At 40.4% G+C, this 10,156-nt stretch overlaps 1 long non-coding RNA gene across 1 annotated transcript in view; it reads right to left on the bottom strand.

The window, feature by feature from the left end:
• Nucleotides 1–627: 627 nt before the first annotated feature.
• LOC145507305 (uncharacterized) overlaps nt 628–10,156 on the bottom strand; it is a 140,109-nt gene continuing 130,580 nt past the window's right edge. Inside the window, exons 5-6 of the long non-coding RNA XR_014054762.1 lie at nt 4,145–4,294; nt 628–1,513 (exon numbers count right to left, since the gene is read on the bottom strand). This is a non-coding gene — a long non-coding RNA (uncharacterized LOC145507305). The remainder of the gene's footprint in view (nt 1,514–4,144; nt 4,295–10,156) is intronic.

Genomic DNA, 10,156 nt, shown 5'->3' with positions numbered 1-10,156 from the left:
CAATAAAATAAAATATAAACATAAAATAGAATAAACTAAGCTGAAGTTTTTTTTTTTTTTTGAGTCAATAAATCTCCAAAGAAGAAAAGGGAGAGAAAAAGAGGCACAAATAAATGTTAAAAGTGAAAAGTCATGACTAAGTTGAGTTTCTTTCAAGAATGCAAAGCTGGTTTAACACTAGAAAATCAATCTGTCAATTCATCACATTAACATATTAATGAGGAAAATAATAGGCTCATCTTAGTAGGTTTAAAAGTCTGGAGGGGGGCGGGAAATAAACTCCAAGATAAAAACTCACAGGAAAGTAAGAATAGAAAAAAATTCATAATCTGATAAAGAAATCCTTAAAAATCTAAACAAATAGGAACAATATAGAAGGCAAAAATAATTTGAAATATATCATTCATCACACCAAATGTAAACGGAATAAAGACTATAACTCTCAATTTTTTAAGAATTCAGTTATATTCTTTTGAATAGAGATGTAACTGGAATATAAGGACATAGAAGAATGAGGTAAAGAGTTGCTATATATTAATAAAAATTCTTATTCACCAAAAATCATTACAAATCTAATTTTGTAGGCACTGAAAACATAGCTCAAAATACATAAAGCAAATACTGTAAGAGTTTTAAGAAGGAATTTATTACTTCACTATTATAATGAGAGGTTTTTAACATACTCTTCTCAAAAAATTGATAGGACAGCCAAAAATCAGCAAGCAATATAATTTACAGGCTTCATCTAATAAATAACTAATAGAATATTGCATTCAACATTTGGATAACATCCCTTCTTCTAATATATTTGTGAAAGAGTGATGGAAATTTACCGTGTATGTGACTAAAAAGCAAACTTCAAAATGTTTAGAGAATTGATACATACAGACAGTGCTCTCTGGGCACAAATTCAGTTATAAATTAGAAAAAAAAGATGAATTTTAGAATTGCATAATGAATTTTAAAACCCATTATAGTCTTCCCAAAGATATAAAATATAAATCTGATCAAATCTCTGTATCCATCTACCAATGTCCTGGAAATAGAAGCATAGGAGAACATGCTAAATTATACCATGAGAATTCATTCACTAAAACTCAGACCATGACAAAATCCATGGGACAAACAACCCAGCTCTTGAGACACAGAAATTTCTGGAGGTGAGAGTACAGAATGGAAGAGAAAACATAAATTAAAAAGACATTCCAACTAGTATCAATGTATGGATTTAATCTGAATCCTAATTCATAAAATCCATATACAATACTTTGGCCACCTGATGCAAAGAACTGACTCATTTGAAAAGACCCCGATGCTGGGAAAGATTGAAGGCAGGAAGAGAAGGGAACAACAGAGGATGAGATGGTTGGATGGCATCACCGACTCGATGGATATGAGTTTGAGTAAACTCCAGGAGTTGTCGATGGACAGAGAAGCCTGGCGTGTTGCAGTCCATGGGGTCACAAAGAGTTGGACACGTCTGAGCAACTGAACTGAACTGAATCCATACAAACTGTTGGGGGAGGGCATTGAGAGAAAGTTAGATATCCAAATACTTACTAGATTTTGATGCTCCCTAGGTTCGATCTCTGGGTTGGGAAGATCCCTTGGAGAAAGGAACAGCTACCCACTCCAGTATTCTGGCCTGGAGAATTCCATGGACTGTGTAGTCCATGGGGTCACAACGAGTCAGACATGACTGAGTGACTTGCACTTTCACTTCACTTTTTCATTAGTATTACTAAATGATATGATATATGGTATTTGCTTCAAAAAAAGAGAGAGGTTAGTATGGTATATAAGTAAAACAAGATTGCTTATGAGCTGATCATTGCCAACTAGCTGGTAGAAGCATGAGAAGTCATTAAATTATTCTGCTTTGTACATGTTCGAAATTATCAGTAATGAAATGTTTAAAAGAAACTAACAAATTTATTTTTTGTTTTTTCGTGTGTGTTTTTTGTCTCTCCCTTGTTTTATTTTTATTGTATCTGAGTATAGCAGATTAGAAACTAACAAATGTAGCATAAGAATGAAAATTACAAGCCAGTCTCCCTCATGACCATATGTGCCGTTGATTCACTCATCTCTCTCAACTCCACGCCTGCCCTTTTATACTGTGTTCTGTACTGCTGGGGCTTGAAGTCTACAAACCACATTTCCCAGCTTCCATTGCCAGCTGGCTCTCTTTTAGAATCAGCTACTGGGAATCTAAAGTTACTGCTGGAAAATCAAGAAGGACAAGCTGAAATGTTCTTGCTTTGGGCTCCAACAGTGTGGCAGTCGTTGGTTGTAGGAACAGGAAAAGCCGGGAGAATTTTAACTCCTGAAGCCTGGACCAAAGCACCATCTTTTTTCCTGGTTCCAATCCTGGTCAAGACAGGACCTTTTGACCAATCACCAGTTGGTCCAGAACCACCTGAGACAGCTTCTCCAATAGCACTGTGGCAGGTGCTGTAATGGGTTTCAACTCAGAGACATTCGAAGCTTCTTATCCTTAGATATCACCCCCTTCTTCCTCTATACTCCTCCAGAACCTCTACTTCTCCTTCTGCACCTTTAGCAAATGTTCAGCCAGTTCCCTAAGTTGAATTCCCTTTATTCAAAATACCTAGAGTGGTTTCTTTATTTCTCTTTCCTAGGAGGAGTGCTTCAGTAATGAAGTTTTAGAATTGAGTTGTTGGCCCGTTTGTGCTTAAGTGCAATCATAATCTCTTAGAGTAGTCTCTTACTGTAAATCCACAACTTGCAGTGCCATTACAATTTCTCAGATCATCACTCATGGTTGTTTAGAATGCTGTGCTTATTAATGGGCAGGGTTTAGAAGGCTAGGAGGCCGCACTTGACTATTATGACAGAGATGATGACTTATAGAGACTGAGGTAGGCTAGCTATTTCTGACCCACACTGGAGAGTTTACACAGAGAAAATGATAAAGTTAAAGATTTAAACTTCCAGCATAGAGCTGAAAGAGAACTAGGGAGGGTCTATGGCACCACTAATATTATCTCTAAATTCTTGTAGCCGCAGAGCAGATGTGGCTGGAAAGAAAATTCCAAATGTCATGTGTATGTTGCAGAATTATAATACAAGTCTAATTCATAGCTTCACCAATTCTCCTAGGTAAAAAATAGGACTCGACTCTGAAGGAGTAGAACTTGAGACTTTGGGACTTCCCTGGTGCTTCAGTGGTGAAGAATCCACCTGTCAGTACAGGACACATTGGTTTGATCCCGGATCCGGGAAGATCCCACATGCCTCAGAGTAACTAAGCCCATGCACCACATCTAATGAGCCTGTGCTCTAGAGCCTGGCAGCCACAACTACTGAGCCCATGCACGCAAACTACCAAAGCCTGCACACGCTAGAGCCTGAGCTCCACAGCGAGAGAAGTGCTGCAACTAGAGAGTAGCCCTTGCTTGCCAAAGCTAGAGAAAAGCCCGTGTAGCAACAAAGAACCAGCATAGCCAAAAATAATAAATAAATAAAATTTCTAATGTGTTAAAAAAGAAAAGTAACTTGATTTTGAATGGAAACATTTTGGTGGACTTGGAAAAATCTAAGAAACTAAACCACTGCCACCCCCCAAGTGACCCTTGCTAAAGAAACAGTTACTTCTACCTTGCCCAGGGAGACTAGCCAACCCTTGTAATAACCTCTCTGAGGAAGTTGCCTTGCAAGGGATTCTTATACTACTAAAACTCACCCCATACACACCTATTATTTCCAGATTTGTAACTATAATCACACCTCAGTAAAAGTCTCATACAAGAGACAATAGCTTATACATATCGAAAGTCTTGCATGTTTCTGTTCATTTATGTTATTGGAAACCCAAGAAATACATATGGGGGTGAAGTTCAAGGAGGATGATATATAACTCTTAATAAGGGAAACTTAGCTGAGATTCTTTATTTAATGCATTAGCTTTAGTAGTTAGAAATGCCTCTAACAATTTGTAGTGTTGACTGAAATATGGACTCTACAATGGTGTATAATAAATGAAATTGATATGCCCAAATTCCCTGGAGAAAATAGAAGAGAAATTGAGTTGTTGGAACTCCAGAGGCAACAGCATTCAATAGTATTACCTTTGTATGCCCCCTGGCACCACTGTGTAAGCAGTGGTGGTTCATAACCAGACCTGTGGAGGTGAATCCTCTGTGCTTCCTGTTGGTCGTCTCGGCTTCTGGTCCTTTCCCTGAGCCTGGCCCTCCAGCCTTCCTGTGAGTACTGTGTTTACTTTGATATTCCACCCCGAAGTTCCTTTTCCATTGAAGTTAGCCAAAGTCGCCTGTAACAAAGAAGAATGAATTATATAATTGGTATTTTTGTCTTTCAGTTACAAAGCCTATTTAGTAACACATCATATTCATTTTAATTCAATGGTAACCTCTGTTTCCAAGGCCACATATGTAGAGAAGACTGGAAAAATGAGGGTGAGGGTGGCAAATCCAGGAAACGGAAGTAAAATCCATGAGATTTTTCACACCCACCAAGGTATAAAAAAATAAAAATTCTGAAATTATGTGTTGGTAAGAATGTGAATAGCAGTGGGAGTGTAAATTGGTACAAACATGTTGGAAAACAGCTTCTAGTAGTAAAGGCAATGATATATATCCCTCCATACCCAGCAATATACACACAGTGGGATTTATCATAGAGAAACTTGCCCATACACACAGGAGAATGCATGAGAATGTCCTCAGAAGGATTGTTTGTAATAGCAAAAAAGGGGAAAATGGAAATATTCCCAAATATTCAATCAGGAAAATGGATAGCCTATGATATATTCATACAAAGAATTTTAAGTGACTATGAAAATAAACTCCAGAATACATCAACATGATAAATCTCAGCAATATAATGTTTAATGAAAAAAAAAAATCTTCAAAATGTAAAAAAAATAAAAGGGTGGAGAAGATAAGATAAAGGCAATTCACAGAATATTACAAAGAGGATGGTTCCAAATTGGCACAATATTTAAAGCAGGTGAAACTAAACAATATATTGTTTGAGAATACATGCAATAGTGATAAAATTCACGTTGGAGTCACCTCTGAAGAAAGGAGAGGAATGTGAACCAGGAGGGGCACATAGTGAGACTTCAGAAGGATTGTTAATATTCTACTTTGTAACATATTTTACTACTCTCTTTTTCGTTGGAAAAGGTCTTGATGTTGGAAAAGATCGAAGGCAAAAGAAGCGGGGACAGCAGAGGATGAGGTAGCATCGCCAATTCAATGGATGTGAATTTGAGCAAACTCGGAGATAGTGGAGGACAGAGGAGCCTGGCATGCTGTAGTCCATGAGGTCACAAAGAGTCAGACACCATTTATCAATGGAACAAAAACAACAAACAGGTTTTGTTTTGTTTGCAATTCTAGGACTCAGAACCTCCAGCATAGAAATGTAAAATATAAATCTCCAAAAGAGAGATTTGGAATTCCGTGACTCCCAAACTTTTTTACCCATGAACTATTTAGAGCTGGAATTCCTAGAATACAGACATGGCTTGAGTAAAAGTCTATTTGTCCTAGTTGCATGTCAATCCTCTCATCCCAACCCAGGATTATTCACTTCCCACACTCTTGGCTGCAAAACTTCCCTGAGTGTCCAGGACACTGCTTCTCTGTCTACCTACCTGGACTCCTGTTCTTTGCTGTGGAGATCTTGTGAGACCTAGGAGCTTGGAGAAAACCACATTCTTGCCCCTTATTCTGACCTGAAGCAGGATCTTTCTGGGCCCATTATTCTTAACACAACTCTTTTAGTGCTGTGTTCTGTCTGCTGCACTGGCTTTCCCCACTGTGCATGGGTGGGTCTCTTGGCATTGCTCCTGCTCCAACTCTTAGATGCACTACCAGATAATCTTCTCTCTGTCTTCTCTCTCCCCTGCACTTTGCCAGATCACAGTGGGTAAGACTTGAGATAAGATCATAAGGCTTGAAAATAATTTCCCTGGGTATGGATGGAACTGGAATGACACAGAACAAAAGACTTGGGCAGACAGGCTCCAGAAAGAGATAGTAGCATTCGCCCATGAAGTCACCACTGAGTTCATGGCCATTTCTGAAGTCCAGATGATAGCCCAGAACAATACTTGAAGTAGCCAGGTCTCTTCAAAAAGAAGAACCAGCTTGAGTAATTGATTAGTGAATATAATTTGAGCAAATCAGGCAGCTCACAGACAGATGGGGGTAGAAGAAGAAAAACTCACAAGAGTCCCAAGGAACCTCTGGGATGGTCAACAGAGGAGACACAGGGTTAAGTGCCAGGCAGCTAGAAGCCCAGAAATGTTGTGGAGGATCCTGGAAGGAAGGCCTGGAGTTCCCTGCCATTACAGCTAAGGGTGAAGCCACGGGAGTACTGTTGTGATTTTGTTTTTGTCCCCTCCATTTGTCTCCCTCTGCCCCACTTATATGGCCTGAGGAAGCAGAGGTTACAAATTACAAAAGAAATTCAAATTGTTATGTTGTGAGTTACTAAGTAGCATTTGAATCCTTGAGACAAAAATCAAATGGTATAAATTGTTATAAGCAGCCTGGCTAATGTTAAGAGAAAATTAATATTTTTGAAGAACATCAAATAGCCCTCAGAATCAACAGAAGTTTAGACAATCAGGCTCTAAGACTCATCCAAAAGCCAGGATGACTAGCAGGAATGACCAGGTCATCCTCAGACCCATCTGGGCAGGACAGTGTCTCTGCTGTCACAGGACATTGCCACCTAGAGATACACAAAACCAATGGCTCCGTGCCAAATCTCTGTCACCACCATAAATCATGTCTGAAACATTCCTGAACCTTAGCATGGCTCCCTCAAGATCCAGCATGGGAGATGGTAGAGCCTGAGCAACTGATCCAAAGTCATAGTCCAGCTTCCTAATGGCCCTGGGGCTGGGAGAGAGATTCTCCCATTTGCCTTCCATCATGAAGGAAGAATGATCTGCACCCAAGACAAGATTTCCCAAAACTAGAATCAGGGTATGGCTTGCTGAGCTGCCCTAAGAAATGATAAATGTCTACTATGACTTTCTAATACTGTGTGGTATTATAAATCAATATCTGTAAATGAAATGTGTTTGAATTGACTCTGTTAATAAATGAAGAAATTCTGTATGTGTGTGAGTGTGTGTAAACATGAAGTTTGCCAACAGTGAGCAAGAAGGAAGATTTCAAAAGAAAATCAAAAGCCACAGCTTCAAAGACTATAGCACAGAGGCCAGAGAGCCAGAACAAGCACTATATCCCAACCTTTGGGGAACCAGCTGAGGAAGAGCCAGGAGTTTCTCCTGGGCTGGGACAGGGCCTGGGCAAGAACTGAAAACCTCCCTTCCACCAGGTCCAGAGAGGCTCATGCCACAGAGGCCTCCAGTAAAAGTGGGAACTGAACAGGGGAAGCAAGCCCTCAGAACCAGGACCTCCCCCAAAGTCATACCCTTGGAACAACAGCGGCAGGGTGGCAGTGGTGGTCTCTGGTGCAGGAAGTTGCTATTTTAATCTGAAATATTCATTTCCTAAACTTTCATTGGAAGGACTGATGCTGAAGCTGAAGCTCCAATACTTTGGCCACCTGATGTGAAGAGCCAACTCATTGGAAAAGACCCTGATGCTGGGAAAGGTTGAGGGCATGAGGAGAAGTGGGCAACAGAGGATGAGATGGTTGGATGGCACCACCCATTCAATGGATATGAGTTTGAGCAAACTCTAGGAAATGGTGAAGGACAAGGAAGCTGGGCATGGGATCACAAAGAGTTGGACAAGACTGAGCAACTGAACGACGATAACAAACTTTCTACATTAAACATGTGTGGCTTTTATAATCAGGAAGGAAAGGGTTAAAGAAGCCAAGCAAACTCCAGTGAAAACTGTCCTTTCCTTTTCTCTTCCTGCCAGCATAAATAAATCATCTTAGGATAACAATTAGGAACTAAATGGACAAGAGGGAATATGTTGCTGCTGTGTGTATGTAAAAGACAAAACTGAGAAAATTGTATATCTGGGAGAAACCAGAACTCAGTCCTCATGATTAGGTGAGAATTGGGTTGGATTGGTTGTCAATTTAATTGCTCCAAGCTGGGCTCTCACTTTGCAACAAAACAAGACAAAACCAAAACTTTTTATTTAGTTTGTCAGGGATCTCTCTCTTTAAGGGTCTATATCTCTTCTCCAGTCTCCTTCCCCAATCACACTCATACTTTCCTGGGAGACTCCTTTCCTCTCCAGAGCAGCCCATCAAGCACGAAAGAATGTGTGCAGATGGTTTTGCTGCTATCAAGAATGGCTTCTGGAATCTAAAAGATACAAAGGAACTTATTTACAAAACAGACTCACAGACACAGAAAACAAATTTATGGTTACTAAAGGGGGAAGGGGAGGTAAGGGACAAATTATGAGTTTGGGATTAGCAGATGCAAACTACTATATATAAAATAGATAACCAAGAAGGACCTACTATATAGCACAGAAAACCATATTTAATATCTTGTAATAACCTATAATAGAAAAGAGTCTAAAAAAGAAAAAATGTATATGTAAATCACTTTACTGTACACCTAAAAATAATACAACATTGTAAATGCACTATCCTTCAATTTTTAAAAAGAAAACAAAGAATGGCTCCTGGGACAGTGTGGACACATCCTGAAGCAGGGCCATCTCGCAGAAAGTTGGGCACCAAGGACCCAGCCTGCAGAATTCACGAGTCCCCAGAAAGGTGGCAAACTCCCGGCATATTCTAGACACCAAGACAGATCAGGGAGGAAACCAATCCAGAGAAGGATGGTGGGTGGTGTGCTGTGAGGAGTGCAGAGTAGATCATGTCTAAGAAATCTGTCGGAGATGTGGCCAGGAGAAGCCTCAGGAAAGTGGCAGGAACTGAGAAATCAGAACTGAGATGCAAGTGGGCTCTGTCTTCAGGCACCACATATCCAGCCAAACCCAGGCCTTCAGATAATTGTCCCTACCTTGTCCACAGGCCACATGCTCTGGACTTGACTTCTTAGGCCAACCACTCAATCCATTCCACACCTCACTACATGTTCTGGCCTCTCTTACTGTCCCTGTTTCCTTGCTGTCACTCCAGTCCACAGCTAGAGTACACCCTCCTTGCTAAAAAATGATTCAGAGTACCCCCTCTCTCTTCTTTATGGGACACAAATCAACGATAAGAGGTGGTAGTGAAAGGGTTAACATCTTGATGAGATTCTCCCCCATGCAGTCAGAAGAATGGCAAGAGCATGGAATAAAAAAAGAATTCTATAGATAAATAGTGGCAAATCGAGGAGAGGGATGGGGCAGTGGTCCCCCAGGTGAGGAAGCGTATTTGGAATGTCAACGCATGGTTACAACAAAAAGCAGACTGACTTGTCTTTGGTTCTATTATTGTTTTAAAGTTATCCATAGACAATGCATCTCCTTATTCCTTGCACCCAGAGCAGACCAGCCCAACACCCCTTGGTACTGACCAGCTCTCTGAAACTTTCCGTGTTACGAGGAAATTTGCACTTCTGCAGTTTTTATCAAGTCTTTGATTTCTCTATCCATAAAATGGCATCCACAAGTGGGAGACAATTGAAAGCTATCCCTGGGCGAGGTCATATATAAACCCATGCTGGAGGAGGCTTAGACAACATCTGGTCTAACCCTCTCATTTCACAGTGACAGAAACAAGTGTGGAGAGATGATATGAGTTAGTGGCAGCGCTGGTCTTGACCTCAAGTCTTCTGGGGCTCTGTATACAGGACTCTATCTTGTACAGAAGGGGACACAGTTAGATCAGGATTTTATGGTTATTGTAGGTCCCTTTCCCAATTCAACCAAGAACTTCCTCTTAACTACTAAGAGTTCTAACAGTAATATGCTCTCTGCCTGAGTCCCAAGACAGCCTTCTCAGAGCAGTGTCAAAACCCCTTGCTTTCCTTACAGCCACCTAAATACAGATTTGATGGCCCCATGAATTCTACTCATAGAATGTCTCTGTATAAAAATGTGATAAGAAATCCCCTCTGCAGGCATGTGGTCTATAGGGTCAAAGTTTCCTGTGCTACTCCAACTTTTATAGCTTTCTCCATTGGCTGCTCTGTGCAGTTTGAAGTATTAATCACTCTGCACCCTGCATTCTAAAGCCAGAGCTTTCCTGAAACCTCCAAGTT

This window comes from Giraffa tippelskirchi, chromosome 5, assembly GCF_054371585.1.
Source record: "Giraffa tippelskirchi isolate mGirTip1 chromosome 5, T2T-mGirTip1v1.2.pri, whole genome shotgun sequence".
Taxonomy (NCBI): Eukaryota; Metazoa; Chordata; class Mammalia; order Artiodactyla; family Giraffidae; genus Giraffa; species Giraffa tippelskirchi.
The sequence above is the reverse complement of the archived record's forward strand: the minus strand, read 5'-3'. Positions and strand labels throughout refer to the sequence as shown.